The following is a 22,106-nucleotide window of genomic DNA, read 5'->3' on the forward strand; positions in this document are numbered from 1 at the left end:
TATCAATATCTTAATAATCATTTTATCTTCAATCAATCTCACGGACGAGTTCGGGTTTTATTTGATGAAATCACACACTTTTTGGATATTAACTTCGCTCAGTCCAGCTTTTGGACGGCTCGGCTTTTCATCGTTCTCAAACGTCTCACGAACACTTTGAAATCGCTTAAACCACTCATTGTTTAAACTTGAGTACGGGACAAGTATTCATCATCGCATGCTTTTTGAAACATTTGATGCGTTTCGGTAAAACTTTTACCAAGTTTAACACAAAAGTCAATCGCAGCTCTCTGTTTGAAACTCATTTTTCGACCGTTCGTCAAAACACACTGTCATTCTTCACATTATAACTCAGCTTCTAATCAAACAAATGTCATAAGCAGTTGACACAACACTACTGAAGGTTGCGGCTTTCCATAATAAAAATATACAACAGGTGGCGCCACTAGTTTCTTCTATTTCCGAAAAGTTCGGTTTCTTTTTGAACAGAGGATGTAATCTTCAGTTACAAGATAAGAGAAAATGCCCGTTTCGTATGGAGATGTCAGGATGCTTCCTCTCAGAACTCAGACTTTTTTCATTCTGCAAAACAGAATATTCTGCCATTCCCATATGAGATCGACTGAATCCAATTCGTGAATACTGACTGCAGTACAGATTCTGAAAAATTAGGGGACGCCTATCACGCAACAGCTGCGCCTGCAGCACTTGATTACAAATTTGAAAGCGTGACGCCAATGCTTGAAATATGGATTATGATATCATCCATATTTCATAACTATATTTTCTTAAATACACCAGAATGATATATTTTTAATGTTATTAGTTTGTCATTTAATGTTATATGTCCATCCCGAACTGCGATGCAGCTCTCACAACGGCGTACCATGTTTAGCACCAAGTGACTCAGGAGTTCTTTAGGTAAACTCGCCAACTCCTCTTCACATTAAGGATAAGGCCTTGTTTGTTTTCTGTAGGGGAATTTCGAGCAGCAATGCGTCTCCCAATTGCGTCCCAAACGGAGTTGAAATCTGGGAAGCATGCTGGCCACTCGATTCGATTAATGTCCTCGGTCTACAGAAGTATCTCCACTGCTCGTGTGCGATGTGACTTGGCATTGTCATCCATAAAAATGAATTCTTCGCCTACAGCATCACGGAACAGCCGAACATGACGTTGAAGAACTCGTTGCAATATCGTTCACCAGTCATTATCATTTGCGCGCAATTCGAAAAAAAAAAAAAAAAAAAAAAAAAAAAAAATATATATATATATATATATATATATATATATATATATTTATTTATTTATTTATGTGTGTATATATAAATGTGTATATATTTATGTGTTTGCATACTTGAGATTAGGAGTTAAATAATCAAGCTTATAAAATTACTTGGTAACCCTAATATACAATATCCCCAAGTTAAAAAATTAATTACATCTTATCCCCAAGTTAAAAAATTGATTACACGTTTAATATATAAATATATATATATATATATATTAAACGTGGAAAACATTCTTTTGCTTCCTTGGTAAAAGGAATATAAAACCAAATATTATATATAATTTCATTGTATCTTTAATGTTTAATGAAGTTCATGTAAAATACTTTCCATATATTTCTCTTATCTAGAGATTTTTATTAATAACTTCTAAAACTGTTTATTTATTTGTATATAAGATATATATGAATTCTGGATGGTAACAAATGGCAATGTTGTAGCCAATGAAGTTTTAACTGAGGCTTAGCTATTGCCGTTACCCAGCCATGACTAGAGCTACTTAGCTCAATAACACCCCATTCACACAGATTTACTTCATTCAGATGACGGGATAAAGAGTCAAGGGACTCAGTCCATCGCCCAGTTCTTATAAGAACTATTTTAGTTTTTTCCCGGGTTTGGCTCCCGTTGATGAAACCTTCGCTATAGGTAGAAACTGTTTTAGGTAATGGCCATTATTAGCATCATACACATTCGAAAGGGAGATGTGCTTGCATTATGCGATACACATACTAAGGCAAATGATAAGAACCTGGGTTCCATTCCCGTCCATGATGTGAGTAACCTTTATATGGTCTCTTTCGATTAAAGGTGAGTTAACAGGTCTCAGGATCTTGGTTTTTCCCGGGTTTTGCTCCCGTTGATGAAACCTCAAAAACAAGTTTCAATATAGGTAGAAACTATTTTAGTTAATGGCCATTATTAGCATCATACACACCCGAAAGGGGGATGTGCTTGCATTATTCGATACACACTAAGGCAAATAATAAGAACCTGGGTTCCATTTCCGTCCATGATGTGAGGAACCTTTATATAGTCTCTTTCGATTAAAGGTGAGTTAGCAGGTCTCAACGGTGGTAGAGGTTTTTTATTCCAAGAAACTCGGATTTTTCGTCCCTCAGAACAGGCAAAATGGGACCCGTGAACACACGCTGTTACATTCAAAAATACATACTTAAGTACTCCTCAACCAGTCCTCCAAATAAAATAAAATTAGTCTCAATATACAATAGCTCAGGCGTGAATATATTTCATGCGCAAAACTTTCTTTTGCTTCCTTGGAAAAAGGATTAAAACATATATAATTTCTTGATATCGTTAATATGTGTGTGTGAAATTATCGATTAATTTCTAATATTCTTGTGATTCCGATTGTAACATATTATTTTTCCTTCTTTTTTTTAAAACAACCTTTCACTTTCTTTTTGACTTATTCTGGGTACATTATTAAATAATAGCACTATATAAAACAGATAACACGCTATAGCACTATCATATAAAATAGTTATGAATTTTTTTTAGCTTCCACAAATATCAATTACTTACATAGTAAACAAATGAAAAACAACGGCCTATGTGCAATTGCTCAACGCGGTGGGATCTGTCCAAGAACACAAATTACATTGCCGTATGTGTATTTCTCAGGATTTTCTGCCTGCGTTTAAGAAGAATTTTTATTTACGACTATATTTCCTAAATAAAAATAATGTATGAATAATGTTAAATATTTTTGTTAGATATTTTGGACTACCCTGAAATTTTATTAGCCAGTCTGCTCCTAACATTAATAAACCAATTTCTTAATATTATATATAATTTAAAAAAGGTACACATGGATAATTGAACGTTTATTCTTATGATAATTTAGAAAGACCGGTTTGTAAAGAAACATCAACTAAAATTCTCCGATAACGAAGGGATCGGTATATCTAATCAAAACAGGAAGGCACTTCCTGATGTGCCTTTCCTGAAAATTTCAGGATGTGCTGTTCTTCAGGAAGCTGCAAAAGAAAAATGATCATCTGGCTTCGTTGAAGTAAACGATAGATAAACGTTTCAAGAATTTAATTTGCTCATTTCACTTTAAATATTATGGCAAAGATTTGACTATAATAATAAAAGTAAACTTGCAAAAAATATTGGAAAAAAAATGCGGTCTATGAGATTTTCCACTGCATTCTATATTAATATTAATTTGAACGCATGTATTTCAGGAATGGCCCTTTTAAATCTGGAAGGAAAGTAAAGCAAAAGAAATAATATAATTATATTTTTATTAAGATAAAATTTATTTAATATTATAAGATTATTTATATTAATTAATATAGAATTATATAAAAATAAAAGAGTTTACGATTTATTTAAAAAAGGAAATAAAGAGTCAAAAAATTAATTAGTAAATTTAAATACACCAATATATGAATTATATATTTTAAATATAAATATATAAAGAAAAAAGTGAGAATTATCTTATCTTATCTTAGTAGGATCTTAGTAGGACTTTTGTAGTAGGATTGAATATCAGTTCTTTTTGTCACATAAAACACGAAAGCGACAAGATCGCAAACACTACCCCTGAAATAGCCCAGGCTTTTCACCGACACTACACAGACTTATTTACACAAACAACAGAAACGCAGGGAACAATCCAATGGGAAAACACTAACCTACCTCAAACACTAGAACACCATCAAGCCTACCAAGAAAAAGAAATAACACTACACGAAGTGACTGAAGCTATTAAATCCTTCAGTAACAAAAAACACCAGGCATCGATGGCATACCAATTGAATATTACAAGACTTTTATTCACTTAGTAGGGTCTAAATTAACAGACTTATTCAACACATTCCTAAATACGAACCAAATTTACGCGGATTTCAAAAGAGGCCTGACCATTTTTATTCCAAAAACAAGCGACAACACAAACGAAATCACAAACTGGAGACCAATTACACTAACGAACACGGACTACAAAATTTTCACCAAAATAATAGACAACAGAATCAAAACGACAATGACATATTTAATAAAGTCCAATCGAACCAGCGGCATACCAAATCGAAGTATACATTTAAATTTAAATTTAATACGCGATGTGATCAATTACGCAAACCAGAAAGAATCAAATCTTTATCTGGTAAATCTAGATTTAGCGAAAGCGTTCGATTCCGTCAAACACGAATATATGTTTGACACACTAACAAAATTCGAGATTAGCCCGAAACTAATACAATGTATAAAGAAAATCTACAAAGACAGCACAACACCATTACAAATCAATTGCCAAATCACGGATCCTATTACAATACAGAGAGGGGTGAGGCAGGGCTGGCCACTTAGCCCAACCCTCTTCACGTTATGCATGGAACCGTTATTGCAAGCCATACAAACAAACAAAAGTATTGCCGGGATGAGTTTGCCTGGCAGAGCGCATGAAGAATGCAAAGCGATCTGCCACGCAGTCGACATCACGGCAATCATAACACAAAAGGAATCACTACATGCACTTATTAAAATCACAGAACAATTCAGTCACATATCGGGACTAAAATTAAATCAAAGAAAAACTGCCTTGAAACACATAAACAACACGAACGAAACACCACCACAGGGATGGAACATTGTTACGGGACCCCTTAAAATTCTAGGAGTCCCATTCATACACGAAGAAAGAAAACTATCAGCAAACGACATAACGCAAACAATACAAACAAAAATGCACAATTGGCGTCCGAGCCAAGCGCGAGCTCGGATAATCAATACGATATTCCTACCGACAATATTATACACTGCTCAAATACAACAAATCACAACAAAAACAATTAAAAAATGGTAGTCGATGGCATTCCGTTACTTTTGGAATTACCAAGCGGAAGAGGTAGCCAGAGACGAGATGCATGGCCCAAAAACACAGGGAGGGTACGACTTCCCACATTTTAAATCAAAAATACTAGCGGCATCAATTAAAACAATAAAAAAAGTACTTCAACACGAACAACACCAAGCAAAATGGTTCGCCAGATATTGGCTCGGGATAAAAATCCCACTATTCGGCGAAACCAAAACACCGGGACCGATAACATTAAACACCACACGATTTTACACAGAAATATTAGAAACACTACAAAACCTAAAAAACAAAGGAGAAGACATTAATCTATCATCAGATAGCCTTCTCAAAATCGCAAACAAAATAATACCATACACATTACAACAACACCCGAGACAAACCACGGAGAAAACGTGGGAAAACATACACAAACACTGTGACACCTACCCATCAAGAAGTGCTCTTGCGTGGAGAATGGCCCATGCCTTCTTCCCAACGCGGCACGAACTACACAGAAGAGGAAAAGTCCCACATGAACCATGCGTCTTTTGCCCTGGGGAAGAGACAGTCGAACACGTACTGTACGATTGATTGTCCAGTTGCGCAAGGAGTGTGGAATTATGTGGGAAACAAATTCGATATTCCTCTTCCCTCAAAGGAGGACATAGTATACTTGAACATAGACACTAAACCAATCAAGAACTCACTCCTCCTCTTCACAATCAAAGAACTACGCTATCACATATGGAAAGTAAGAAAAGCTCGAGCACACTCGATCCTCCAACTTGGTCTGGTAGACATCCTGGCTTCGGCGAGATGCTCGATCAGAAATTACTTTCACACCAACCTCACGCTAATGGGAGAGTATAACTTCACCAAAAAATGGTGCACACCTCCCATTTTAGCAAACATACACGAGGGACAACTGCGATGTTATTTGTAATAAAAAAAAAAAAAAAAACATATCATATACACTTGAACTAACCTTTTTTGAAAAGCTTCTCTTGTAGTGACTTTAGAGTATGGAGGACCTTGGGACCCTACATCGCGGCGGAAGGAACCACCTTTGAGCGGCCATGAAAATGGCCTCTGGGATGAAAGAACTATAATGCCGCCAAGTGCTCTAAAGGTATGATTTTTGGAAAACTTTTACTAACCCTACTAACCTTACTTATTAGCTTACTATAGAATATAGGAGAAAAAAAAAAACAATTTGTTATATATATGTATATGTGTGTGGTGCATATGTTTATACAGTATATGTCTGCGTATGTGTATATGATAGAATATAAAAACTACCAAAAAAAAAGTTTAAAATAAAAAAGTACAAAAAAAAGTATAAAATAAGAAATGTACAAAAAAATTGTATTCGTACCTTACCCAGAAGTAACTGCCGAATAACGTGTAATGTATAACTTATATTTAAATATTGTGTTTATTTGAAAGCTAATAAGTGAGTATATATATATTAACTAACATTAGAATTAAAGATTAAAAGTTTGAATTGTTTAACTCCTGTTCACCGGGCACTCTGCGGGCAAACCCATGTAGGTGGGGTGGGTTGCGCGGTGAACAGAAACTAGTTAAGGGACTGGCACCTTCGCTAGTTAGATCCTCAACCCAACTGTTTTAATTGTAACCCACCACCCCCACCCTCTTCAAGACCAGTTTTTCTTCACTTTCCTTTCTGTCGCCTACCTTCAAGACCATAAGTTTTACCAGGACTCCCAGGCCTGCCAAGTCTAAAAACCCCTCTGGCTCATACAGTGGCCAGAGCTGGCAGGGACGAAAGCGGGCCAATGGGAGTTTTATAGATCCAAGATGGTAAGTTACAAAAGGTATAAAGTATAATTTGAGAAGCGGAGGCGGAGGCCGAAAACTTCGACTAGCTGTGCTTTATCAATGAGTATGTCCTCCAAACGGCCTTGGTTGAGCAATGCCCTGGTCATGGGGGACGTCTAACGAGGAGTTAGATTTTGAACAAATCAAGGTACTCAAACAAAATCAGTTCTTTTTGTCGAAATCGAAAATATTAGCGGCATCCATGAAAACGATTAAAAAAGTACTTCAACACGAACAACACCAAGCTAAATGGTTCGCCAGATATTGGCTTGGAATCAAAATCCCACTATTCGGCGAAACCAAAACACCAGGACCAATAACATTAAACACAATGCGATTCTATACAGAAATAATAAACGAACTACAAAACCTGAAAAACAAAGGGGAAGAAATTAACCTATCGTCAGATAGCCTTCTCAAAATAACAAACAAAATAACACCGTACACATTACAACAACACCCGCGACAAACCACGGAAAAAACATGGGAAAACATACACAAACACCGTGACACCTATCCATCAAGAAGTGCTCTTGGTGGAGAATGGCCCATGCCTTCTTCCCAACGCGGCACGAAATACACAGAAGAGGAAAAGCCCCACATGAAACATGCGTCGTTTGCCCCGGGGAAGAGACAGTCGAACATGTACTGTACGATTGCCCGGTTGCGCAAGGAGTGTGGAATTATGTGGGAAACAAATTCAACATCCCTCTTCCCTCAAAGGAGGCCACAGTATACTTAAACATGGACACAAAAACAATCAAGAACTTACTCCTCCTCTTCACAATCAAAGAACTATGGAAAGTAAGAAAAGCTCGAGCACACTCGATCCTCCAACTTGGTCTACTAGACATCCTGGCTTCGGCGAGGTGTTCAATCAGAAACTACTTTCACGCAAACCTCACGCTAATGGGAGAGTATAATTTCACCAAAAAATGGTGCACACCTCCCATTTTAGCGAACATACACGAGGGACAACTGAGATGTTATTTTTAATATACAAAAACATACAATACAATACACATTGGAATTAACGGATCTTGAAAAGCTTTTGTTGCAGGGACTTTAGAGTATGGAGGACTTTGGGACCCTACATCGCGGCGGAAGGGACCACCTTCGGGCGGCCATGAAAATGGCATCTGGGATGAAAGAGCTACAAAGCCACCAAGTGCTCTAAATGTATGATTTTGAACCTTTTACTAACCTTACTTATTAACTTATTATAGAATATGTGCATGAAAAAAAAATTTATTATATATATGTATATGTGTGCGTATATATATTTATATATGTGTACGTATGTGTATATGTGTATATGATAGAATAAAAAACTAACAAAAAAGTATAAAATAAAAAAGTACAAAAAAAGTATAAAATAAAAAAGTACAAAAAAAAATATAAAATAAAAAAGTACAAAAAAAAGTATAAAATAAAAAAGCAAAAAAAGTATAAAATAAAAAAGTACAAAAAAATCGTATTAGTGTAGGCATGTTAGTAAACTTACCCAGAAGTAACTGAGGAATAGCTAATAGTTTATAGTTTATTGTTTATTAATGAAATGACTAATTGAAAGCTAATAAGTGAGTATGTATATATATAGACTTAGAATTAACTAATATTAGATATAATAATAATTAAAAAAAGTGTTATTTTTTTGTAACTCCTGTTCACCGGACACTCTACGGGCAAACCCACGTAAGTGGGGTAGGTTGCACGGTGAACAGAAACTAGATAAGGGACTGGCACCTTTGCTAGTTAGATCCTCGACCCAAATGTTTTAATTGTAACCCACCACACCTACCCTCTTCAAGACCAGTTTTTTTTTCACTTTCCTTTCTGCCTCCTACCTTCAAGACCATAAGTTTCACCAGGACTCCCAGGCCTGCAAAGTCTAAAAACCCCTCTGACTCATACAGTGGCCAGAGCGGGCAAGGACGAAAGCGGGCCAATGGGAGTTTTATAGATCCAAGATGGTAATTTACAAAAAGTATAAAGTATAGTTTGAGAAGTGGAGGCGGAGGTCGAAAACTTCGACTAGCTGTACTTTATCAATGAGTATGTCCTCCAAACGGCCTTGGCTAAGCAATGCCCTGGTCATGGAGGACGTCTAACGATGGGTTAGGTTTTGAACAATCAAGGTACAAAAACAAAATCGGTTCTTTTTGTCTCTTAGTAGGATTTCTTAGTAGGATTGAGTATCAGTCCTTTTTAGGACTTCCAGGGTAACGAATGGCAATGCTGTAGCCAATGAAGTTTTAAACTGAGGCTCGGCTATTGCCGTTACCCAGCCATGACTAGAGCTTTTTAGCTCAATAACACCCCATCCACACAGATTTTCTTCATTCAGATGACGGGATAAAGAGTCAAAGACTCAGTCCATCTCCCAGTTCTTTTAAGAACTTTAAACTTAAGAGAATTATCTTAGGTTGGAAATGAAACCCTGGGAGGGTAATGGATGGCAATGCTGTACCAATGAAATTTAACTGAGGTTCGGCTGTTACCCCCTGGGGCGCAGGGATTCGAGAGTTTTGAGTTCGCTCTCTTAAGGTTTTTGCCTTAAGGGAGCAATTTGAGTCTCCAGGAAAGTGTTCTCCGGCACGGCCCGCTGAGGGGTTTTGTTGGTGAGTGCTTTTCTTCGGAATTTGAAGGGTTCTGCTCGGTGGTGGCGTGTGGGTGGAAGGTCATCACTGAGTGGAGCCAACGCTGAGATGGACGGTCTTTCGCCCACGATTGAGTGGCCTAGGGATCGTCCGAATTTGTAGAGACGGCTTTACCTTTAAATATGGCAATGCTGTAGTCAATGAAGTTCTAACTGAGGCTCGGCTTTTGCTGTTACCCTCCTGCCATGATCAGAGCTTTAGTTCAATAACACCTTATCCCTACACTGTCCTCTACAGATAACGGGGAAGATGGAAAGTATTCTTGCTTTGCACCTTTAAGCCAGTCCTTATAAGGATGAGAATTATCTTAGAATGTGTTTCCCCCTTCCACTCTTAATGAGTAGGTAAGGTATCTCTCTCTCTTCCGAATGAATGAGAATTACCTTAAGTAATGAATTGTATAAATTGTGGAAGTTATAAAAAAATTAAATAAAATGATGCAAAAATACAAATTACAAACAATGACTATCAAATAAACTATGCATTTATTAATGTGCGTGAAATGATTTCTTCATATCAGTGTTAAACGTTTTTTTTTTTCTCATTTAGTATTTAATATAAAATACCAATTAGACTTAACGTTTAAAAATTATTTAAATTGAAAGTGAACCATTTAAATATATTCCGTGATTAAATCCGTGGGTGGAAATAGATATTGGGTGAAACGCTTTCTTAAACTGCATGGGAATGTCGACATATTACAAGGATATGCGTTGGGATGAAGTATTGGGAGATGTCAGAGGTCTTGTTTGCTCGCAACGGAGTCAAAAAGGCCGAGGAAGATGTATTTAAACATTTCCTTATTGACAATAGAAAAGACAGAACCCTAACACCTGCATGTTAGGGAAGTGAAGTATTTGTTCACCACCTTGAAAGAGGTACTTGCTGAATTTTTAACATAAGACGGACCAATGTCCAAACTCTATAGCATAATCTCGAAATGCATCTTGTTAAAATTAGTCCATGCATAAACATAAGCTCAAAGAATGAAAGGCAGTTAACTTCATTTATTCATTTGATTTTTACTATGTGAGCATAATGATATTTAGCTTTTGCCTTGTGCTGTTGAATGTCACTATATTTGCTATCATACCGTTATAAGTTAATTATCAATCATTGATTTTTTCTTATTATTATTTATTTGTTCATTTCCACTAATAATTAAATAGTAATCTTGTATCAGACATTAGTTTTGCAGAAAACCAAACATTACCTATACGCCCACAAACATATGTAATTAATTTTAACGCATCATGTTATTGTGGAATAAACTGTTGGATTCTCAATGAAGATTCCAATTTTGGACGACACGCGATAAACTGAAAATCTTATTAAGTATCTCTATAACGAGCCCATATCAGACCAACTAATGCGAAGACATCGATTTTGCTAATGCTAATTTTTAGAAGGAATTTCTTGAAATTTTAGCTCTGATTATTAGCTCCGCCACCCAACCCTCCTTAAAATATAGAGATAACATATTTTTTCATATTCACTTATACGAAATTATTAATAATTAATAAATTATTGTTTGAAAATTTAGTAGAAAGCTAGTCTAACCTATCAATTTTTTTTTTTTTCTGCACACCTTCTATAAAAAAATATAATGCAAAAATATAACGCAAAAAAAAATCTTTTAGAAGATTTTTTTTCCCGGTGGAATGATAGAATGAAGCATAATTGCATAGAAATCAAACTTTTAAATGCAGATTATAAGCAATTTAATAAATATTAAAAACAGATAATTTCCATGAGGAAAGTTATGCGCTAAATATGATGACATATCGAGTTCATTGCTGCTCCTGCCATCTGCCGAGAGCTACCTGAATTATGTAAGAGTATAGATAAAGTGGCAGGTTCTAGAAAATTGACAGATGACAATTTATTGTTGCATTCCTTCTATTAAATAGTGGTTCATAAATATACAGGGAAGTATTTTTGTTAGCAGTGAAGAAAAATAACCTTTCTTAGTGTCCTCGTTAAAACTTTAAGAAATTGAATTCAAAATTAAATAGTTAAATGAACATATGAAATATTTGCGCAATGTAAAAACCATTTCATTAAAATTATGTTAAATTAAAAATTAGAAATCATTACATTTGTGAAAAATGTAAATTTATTAAATTTACATTTTTAAATTTAAATTAAATTTTAAATTAAAAATGTAAATTTATTAAATTTACATTTTATAAAAAGAAAATGTACATAAGTATTAAATATACAAATCATATAAATTTTAAAAATGGGTAGTTAATAGTATTCGTTAATTAAATTTTACACAGTGACTTTAATATTAATTAAGATTTTATAATTTATTGAGATTATATATTAGATATTTTATTATAGCCGAGATATTTATAAACAATTAATAATACCATTGCCTTATATTACAATTTCTAGTCCCATTTCTGCAAATGAACCTTACTAATAAAAATGAAATTACTTCTAAAAGAAATGAAAATATATTAACGCCTTATCCAACCTACTCCATTGCTTTATATTAATAAAAATATACTAATACTAATTTATATTAATAAAAAAATATATTAATAAAAATATATTATGTAGGCTTTATTTCATATTATAGGTTTCTGATAACAGACGGCCATCTCTTAAATTAAGCCTTTGTACAAGCGATTATTAGTTGAATGCCTCTGCCATCTGGTGTTATATAAGAAAGCTATATATTAAAATTAAGAAGAAATGATACTTCCTAATAAAAAGTTATAAAAATACTAAAATTAAGGTATTAAAATTATTCAAAGTATGCAATTTTAAATTATCACTTTAATTAATAATTAGTGTGCAATAAGTTTGAAACTTTTTATGTGAATGGTATTCCAATTAAAACAAAGTAAAAATGGACGATTCATAATAGAATTTATGTATGTTCTCAATAATCAAACTTATACAGAGCTTTTTTAACCTGTATGTATTGGAGATAATTTTTTACCCAATTTTAATAGCAAAATTGGGTAAAAAACAGCAAAGAAAAAAAAAAGATAATTATTATTATCCGAAAAGTTTTATTTTATTTTATTTTTTTTTAAATAAAATGCAATTATAGCTTTTTCCCACCTTTAAGTAGACTTGAAGCAGGGAATAGTTTCTGAATCAACTGGTGATTGGCATTATTGACAAAACGATTAAGGCTGTGAGGCCAGTGTATTATGCCTTCAAAAATAAATATGTTTTCTAGCATGTTTCTGTTTTATTGAATTCTGCTAATGTCAATAATTCCATCTTTTTTTTTTTTTTTTTTTGGAACTATTCTAATGTTGTACGTTAAAATTATTATTATTATTACTTAACACCTCCAGAGAGTCCAAAGACTCATCGAAGGAGGGCACCTACTCTACAACTCTCCGTATCAACCCATATCCGCCAGTATTTTCACAGACATCAAACATCCATGCCCACAGCGGGATTCGAAGCCGCAGCCTTTTGGGTAGAATGCGGCTACGCTAACCACTCGGCCAACCAGGCCGTCATTATATTATATTCTATTATTCAAAGATTTCTAGTGGTATATTTAAAATATATATATATATTTTTTAAATATACAATGGATATTTAAAATATTTTAAACACTAATTGTATAACTGTTCAACTCATTTAAAAACTCTGGATATTTTAACAATGGATTCTCTCTTAAAAAGATTAATAAATTTCTCTCTGTCCACCGCTTAACTGCTTTTGAAGATTCTTCTCCACCAAGAGCTTTTATTTCGTTACCATACATCAGCTCCCTCTTAAATTAAACATTAGAACTTGCTTCACTACGTTTCCAAAACTTCGCTCCATACTAAGTAGACCTAAAATGAAACATCTTCTTACTCAGTATCCAGGAGTCTACAAGATTTTGTGTGATTGTGGAAAACCATACTACGGCCAAACTGCTAAATCCATCCTTTTACGCATGGAAGAACACCAAACAGACATTTCCTACAACAGAACCAGGGCCAGCGCTCTCTCAAGCCACGTTCTCTTCTCGATCAACACGGATGAAGGCCACCAACACCTCGTAAACTGGCCACAAACTTCTAATATCCATGTGTGCTATGATGAACTTGAAAGAAGAATAGTTGAATCTAGAGAAATATCGCCTGATTCATCTCATATTAATAACAGCCTTAGCTACAATATTTCGGATGCACACATTGTCACTGTCCAATACTGGCGCACTCGTGTCAGCTCACACACGTAGTCAACTTCATTTGGAACTCAAGCACGCATTCCTGTTTTTAAATGTACTTGTGTGTTTTATACTAGATCTGTTAATGTATTTTATCATGTCTCTGTTACTTTTTATTTAATTCTTTGCCTGCGATACCTGAAGAAGTTGAATTTCAACTTCTTCAGGTATGTATGTATATATATATATATATATATATATATATATATATGACAGAATGATCATTGACTCGGTTAAAATACATAGTTTTATGAAAAAATTGAATGATTAGAACCGAGATTTAAGTAAAAATGTTTTAATATAAACACACTACTAGTTTCGGCCTGTAACAGCCTTCTTCAGGTGACATTATAAAAGAAAAAACACTAAACATTGAGGGTTAAAAGACTATGAACAACATAGACAGTCTTTATACATAATTAGCATGAAAAAGGTTGTAGTTGTATTTGAAGCTGTTCTTTCGTTTGTTGCATTGTTGGGAGAGTGCGTGCTTGCTGCATCACGTGAACGCCAGTACATGATTACAGTTGAATGACTATCTGGGAGGTTGTAGCTTAAGTTGTTATTTAGATGAACAGGATTGAAGATGATTTCTCTAGATTCCACAATTTTTCTCTCTATTTCTTCACTGCAACGGAAGATGTTAGTAGATTTTTCCCAGCAGACTTTGTGACTTTGGTTATCATCATTAAGATTAGCCGAGAAAAGGATATTACTTGATAATGCACTCGCTCGCTGTCTCTTGTAATTAATATCTCTCATGTGTTCTTCCATACGCATTTCGACAGATTTGTCTGTCTGCCCAAAATAATATCGGATACTAAACGCACTCTCTATTTTCTTTTCAATAAAAAAAGAACCACAGCTGAAATACTGGAAGAATCTCTAGATAATGAAAGTCGGCATACCTTTAATACATACTGTGAATCTCAAGCAGCCAGAATACAATATAATAACAAAGTAAATCTTATAAGTAAATTTGAAACATTAAAGAGATTACAAAATAATAGGAACTCAAAACCACACATCAATATTGACAAAGTCGTTATCAACAAATCCTCTTATATACTTTCAGATGTAGAACAAAGCATCCTTAGTAAAGGTCTAAACTTTATTCCTTCCCCAAAATTAATACCAAAGGAGACACTACTTACAAAAATAGAAAAAGCTGCTCCTTTTCTCCCTCCACAAGATGCAAACCTTCTACGTATTGAATCAATCTTTATTATCAATAACGCAAAACCACCTGCAGACAACATTACTTCAACTGAACGCAAAGCTATTAAAAGTTTAAAAAACAACAGAGATATAATCATCCTCCCTGCGGATAAAGGAAATGCAACAGTCATCCTGAAAGCTGAAGATTACAAGAATAAAATGATTGAATTACTACATAATGATACCTACTCAATACTTGAGAGAGATCCAACTGGTGAACTTAAAAATCGTACAAACAACTTATTAAAAACAACAACTGAATTATCCTGAAACGTTAGTTTATCTCTACGCTCTTTCCATCCGTTAATTCCTCGCATATATGGTGTTCCTAAAATCCATAAAGAGAACTCCCCATTACGCCCAATTGTAGAAGGTATCGATTCTCCTACATACAATCTTTCAAAATATCTTGCCAAATACCTCAAACGTTTTTCAGGCAAGTCGCCATCCTTTATCAAGAACACTACAGAATTTGTTACATACATCAAGGATATTACAGTTGATGAAAATGACATCATGGCTAGCTTGGACATAACTTCTCTTTTCACTAATGTCCCAACAGATGAAGTCCTTACATTACTTAAAGACAAGTTATCCAAAAAAAATGGCTTACACATTGCATTAAGTCCGGTTACTTCAGATTTCAAGATAATATATACAAACAAAATCATGGACTGGCTATGGGTAATCCTTTATCTCCTGTTCTTGCAAATATTTACTTAGAAGATTTTGAAACCAAGGCTATCTCTTCCTTTATTTTAACACCTAAAGTTTGGAAACGTTATGTGGATGATGTCTTCATTGTTTGGAGCCATGGACATGAATCCCTTATGGTTTTCCTCGAACATCTCAATAGCCGACATCAAAGTATTAAGTTTACTGCTGAGCTCGAAACAGATAATTCCCTGCCTTTTCTTGATGTCAAACTGACTCGCTCTTCTGGTAAACTAAAAATATCGATATATAGAAAGCCCACACATACCAACAGATATCTGCACAGTCAGTCCCATCATTTCCCTCCTCATAAGCTTGGAATAATTTCCACCTTGGGATATAGAGCCCGTTCTCTTCTTGATGATCCAAATGAACTGCTTACAGAAATAAACCATCTGAAAACTTCTTTCGAAGTTAATGGATATTCCAAGAAAATCATTGACAAATTCCTTCTTAATCCTCCTAGACATCACTCAGAAGAAACAAATAGATTCAAAGGCAATATATCTATTCCTTACATAAGTACTGTTTCACACAAATTAGCAAAAGTTCTAAGAAAATACAATATCAGAACCTTGTTCACTCCACTTCCAAAGATCCGTTCCTTAATTAGCCACCCAAAACCTTGTCATTATCAACTCAAATACCCTGGCGTATATAAAATATTATGTGACTGCGATATTCCTTATTTTGGGCAGACAGACAAATCTGTCGAAATGCGTATGGAAGAACACATGAGAGACATTATTTACAAGAGACAGCGAGCGAGTGCATTATCAAGTCATATCCTTTTCTCGGCTAATCTTAATGATGATAACCAAAGTCACAAAGTCTGCTGGGAAAAATCTACTAACATCTTCCGTTGCAGTGAAGAAATAGAGAGAAAAATTGTGGAATCTAGAGAAATCATCTTCAGTCCTGTTCATCTAAATAACAACTTAAGCTACAACCTCCCAGATAGTCATTCAGCTGTAATCAGTACTGGCGTTCACGTGATGCAGCAAGCACGCACTCTCCCAACAATGCAACAAACGAAAGAACAGCTTCAAATACAACTACAACGTTTTCATGCTAATTATGTATAAAGACTGTCTATGTTGTTCATAGTCTTTTAACCCTCAATGTTTAGTGTTTTTTCTTTTATAATGTCACCTGAGGAAGGCTGTTACAGGCCGAAACTAGTAGTGTGTTTATATTAAAACCTTTTTTACTTAAATCTCGGTTCTAGTCATTCCATTTTTTCATAATATATATATATATATATATATATATATATATATATATATATATATATATATATATATATATATATATATATATATATATATATATATATATATATATATATATATATATATATATACTTCATGTATATTACCTGACTTATAAAAAGTCAGGTAATATATTTTTATAAAAGAAAAATTACCCCAACGTAACTACAACAATAATCTAATTTGTTGATGCTTGTATCGAGAATTATAGTCACCTTTGCCACCAGTTGCCTCAAAATGCACTATTCTGGTATACCACGTCATTGCGTACAATTTCATTTACACAAAATAATCGTGCCGCGTACTTTGTAAATTTTTATCAAATCATGTAAAACTGTACAACTCATTTATTAGCACATATTGAAGAGAAGAAATTACAAAGTATAAATATAACGAACGAAGAACCAGGCATCTCTCTATCTCTCAAGTACAGGATCCAAGCATTTCATTGTCACGTTTTTTTTTTTTTTTCTAAAATAAATATTAATATATTAAATAATATTAAATAATAAAAACTCTGAAACCAGATTGGGGTGTACTTCACACCTAACCACCTGGCAATTAGAAGAAAATCTTTCCAAATCTTATTTCTTGTATTCATTACTTGTGAAGTAATTTTTCTATCTATCCTATTTAAATAACGAGATTTTTATCTGGAATACACCGAAGACGTGGATAAAATCCGAATTAATCACATAGCCATTATCATGACCTCTTCGCGAAAAAAGAGAAATATCTAATTATTATGAAAAAAATAAAATCAATATAAAATCATATAACTAATAAAATGTTTTAAAACTATTTCACAATAATTTAAAATTTTAAATATTTTAATTTAATAAATTCAACTCAAATAAACAAACCAACTTAAAAATTATATCCAATTAAATATAAATTATTTGAAAAAAGCCATAGAGTGATAAGATGAGAAGTATCCATTCTTCTAAGTTTGACAATAAGAGACGTTTTTTGTAGGGTAGATTGCAGTGAAATCGACCCTTCAAAATATGCTGTAGCGAATGAAGTTTTAACTGAGACTCAGTTAATGCCGTTGCTCCGCCATGACCAGAGCTTATAGCTAAATAACACCCCATCCACACATTTTATTCAATCAGATGAAGTGATAATGGACTCGGTCCATCTCAAAAAAAAAAAAAAAGTTGGGCAACGTCTTTCATAAATATGATTTTCAGTTAAATTTTCCATTACGGGGTCATGAAGATTAACAATTATTTATTATTACATTTACTTCAACGGATAAATCTGACGTTAAATTGTGTAATATGTTCCTCAGTATTAAACATTTTGGATAGCAGCGGATGGTTGACCAAGTATACAACATATATACGTATGCTCTTCAACAGACTATGGACTTCAATCCTACCTGGAAATGGATGTTCCAGTCATTCTACGTACTGGAAGACGGTAATATAATTTAAAAAAAGTCCAAGTAGAAGAAAAAAAAAATTCACATAAAACAATATTTATTATATTATATCGCATGGTACAACAGCACCCTAACCTAACTGCACATAATGCGTGTAACGATTAGCATTTCTGACTTAAAGGGTGAAGCAAAATGCTTTTCATACTCGCTGCTATCTGATAGGGAAACAGTGAGTGGAAAAATTTATGAGGCAATTGCTCGCCCTGAGCGAGCTTGGAGATTAAACATCAGAATTGGAGTTTAAGATGGCTTTTGGTCTTTTATGTTTGAAGAAATCCGTTGCTTCTTAATTTGCAGCTAGGTGAACCAATTTGTTGGGATATACAGATGCTTTTGAAAAGAACTTTGTTGATGTAGTTTGCAGAAAAGTGTAAATATAGGGGACATCTGTGTCCCGATGGAGTTGTACATTTCTAACGAACCATGGAACCTTTAGGATCATACGTAGACATTTATTTTGCACTCGCTGTAATTTGAGAATATTAGTATCAGCGGTATGGCTCCAGGCCGGAGAAAAGTGAGTAAAAATCAAACCATCAGTTTGTAGATAAGTAGTTTGATTCTGGTGTTTAGTTTACTGTTCCTGTTGATTAAAGGATAGAGTTGAACAATAGCTTTTGATGCCTTTACACAGAGAGCCTTGGTATGACAGCCGAAAGTTAGCCTTCTGTCCAGTGATACAAGGTACATTTGCCTTCTGTTTGACACTGGATTTTTGTGTTAAACAGAAAGATGTACCCTTTAGGAAGCATCGGTCTTTTGGTGAATAGTATGGCTATGCTCTTCTGGGAGTTTACTGTCTCCATTTGGAGAACCATTTCTCAATCTGTAGTAGGTTTTCTTAAAGTTTTTGATGGCAAGATGTGATTGTAGAGTCTGGCTAATATTGCTGTATCATCCGTGTAAAGGGCCATGATGGATGACATGGATTATGCGGACAATCAGCCATGTATATGGAAAACAGATCGGAGCTAGTAAGGATCCTTGTGGGATTCCAGCCGAGATACGTTTCTGGGCTGATACTGTACCGTATCAGCAATATTTGTATGCGCCTGTCAGAAAAGGTATGATTTAATTGGGCCAACCATTTCCAATGGTATTCCAGTTGAGATAAGTTGATGCAGTAATCCGAAATGCCAAATTTTATCAAATGCACTGGCTATATCAAGGAAAACAGCCTGCATTGATGCCAATTGTATCCAATGGAGATGTATTCGTCTACTCTATGTATCTGTTGGGTGTTACTATGGAATTGACGAAATCCAAACTGCTCTTTAGAAACAATGTTTAATTTGTGTACGGAGGGATGGAGACTGGTAAGAATAACGTTTTCTGCGAATTTACCCAAATTTGAGATGAGGTTTTTGGGCCGATAATTTTGAAGCAGGTGAGGGTCTTTTTTGGTCTTATGGATTGGAATTATATCCGCCACCTTCCAACAGGAAGGGAAATGTTTGAAACGGAGGATGGAATTAATTATGTTGGTCAGATATACAATAACTAGACGAGACAGCAGCTTGATCACCTTGTTGGTGATGCCATCAAGTCCAAGAGCCTTTTTTTCTTTTTTTTTAATTTCTTGATTATGTTATGTATTTCTGCTGGTGATGTGGGTTCAATTCGATTGGAGCAGGTTACAGAAGATTTTAATGAACATCTGACATGTCATTAGATCTTGTAGATGTGATTGAAGTCTAGATGTTCATAATGAGGAGTTTACATTGCTTGTCTAAGTTTTCTGCTATTGCTTCGGCTTTATCTGCATCAGTGTGGATGAGGCCCAGATCTGTTTGGAGAGGGGGAAGAAATTTGTTTTTGTTTTTGATCTTTCTTCTTCGATTACAACTGGAGTGATTGTCAGGAGAGATAGAAGTCAATCTTTCTTCCCAAAGTTGACTTCTATGTACTTTAAGGGCATCTCCCACTGCAGAATTGAGCCCATTCAAGATTCGTTTGTCTTCTGGTGCGAAGGTGTTATGAAACCTATTTTCTAGCCTTATTTTTCTCCTTGATCAGGTTCATGATATCTTCTGGCAAGTGGCTGGGCCTGAGGGCAGTTGTGGAAGTAATGACTACCGGAAGGCATGTGTTAGTTTGTTGGGTGAGGTCTTTAACAGCTGTTTCAGTTTCTTCTTTGGATTTCATAAGCGGAATAGGACCAATATATTTCGGGAGTACTTTGGTCAACCTTTCCCATGATATGAATGAGTGCGTGTGTGTGTGTGGGGGGGACAGTTTTTCTTGGTTTCCCAACTGTAGCAGTATTGGATTATGATCAAATGAAAGATCCTTTAGTGTCATTAAACTGTACTGGAGTCTCATATTTTGCAGTATGACTATGTCCAAGACATCAGCAGTGCCATACGTATTATGATGGGTAGGTTCAGTGGGACCTGCCAAAACCGCGTTCTTGGATCCTGTATAGTTAGCAAGTATGTGGCCATTCCTGTTGGTAGTTCGACTGTTCCAGGCGGGATAATTGGCGTTTAAGTCACCAGCAATGATGACAGGCTCTCTGCGGATCCAAATCCGAGGACAGTAATGATTTTAATGGAGGATTGTATGTTGCATAGATTTTTAGTCTACCAGCCGAGCTCTTGAGACCTCTACACCTGTAACCTCCAGATTAGTGGTAGGTGGGATGCTTATAGAGTGATGGTTAATATAATTCTTGGTGAAAATCACCGCCTCTGTGGGTCAGCCTGTCAGTTCTGTACAGATGATACCCCCTGATTTTGGGGTTGTACGATGGTCTTATATGCGTTTCACTTATCAAACTTACATCTGGCTGATGTCTTTGAGTGAACTCTTGAAGCTCCAAGGCCTTGTTTCTGAGGCCGTTCGGTTTCCACGCGGTAATCTGCAGAGAGTCTGGATTTAGTTTATTCCTGTTCATGAATGAGCGCTGTGAGGATGGTTTGTGTATTCTTTAAGAATCTTTTAGTAGAGAATGGCGTAGGGTTGGATCTGCTGAAGACTTGTAGCATATTTGCCAGAGAAGAGGTGATGATAGCTGTCAGGTTTGTGTGTGGTACTGGCTGATCCTGTTCATGAGTTATCTGTTTAGAATGGACTACATCCGCATATGTCCTTGTCTGTTGTTGTTGAGTTGTTCTTTTAAAGGCCTCTAGCGTGCATCTAGTGGGGGAGGAAACTGTTCTGTCTCCGATCTTCTATTTTTTGGGTTTCGAATGCATCCTCTGTAGTTGGTTGTGTGGGCCACCGCAGTTGGCACATTTAGCTGGGATGGTTTTCGGCTTTCTACAGATATTGGTTGGGTGGCTGTCCCCGCCTTTTAGACATTTAAACTCAGCCTGACACATTTTCTGGGCGTGGTCAAACTTTTGACATCTGTGGCACTGACCCGTTGAAGCCCTTTTCCTTAAGGGTTCTGAGCTGATTTTAAGATCACAGATTGACGTCAGGTCATAAATCTGCTTGTAAGATTGATGATCTCAACTAATACTAGTGGCATCGGAGTCTTGTCTTTTTTTTTTTTTTTTGGTCATTCTGCTGACCTTGATGGGTGGCATGACTACTCCCTACGAGTGGCCAAAAGATCGTCCAAATCAGCGGTTCCACTCAGTGACGCCCCCCCCCTCACCAATGAGCAGAACCGCTCATATTCCACGGAAAAG

The sequence above is a fragment of the Typopeltis vanoorti genome, chromosome 9 (genome assembly GCF_054136105.1).
Source record: "Typopeltis vanoorti isolate ZY-2024b chromosome 9, IOZ_Tvanoo_1.0, whole genome shotgun sequence".
Lineage (NCBI taxonomy): Eukaryota > Metazoa > Arthropoda > Arachnida > Uropygi > Thelyphonidae > Typopeltis > Typopeltis vanoorti.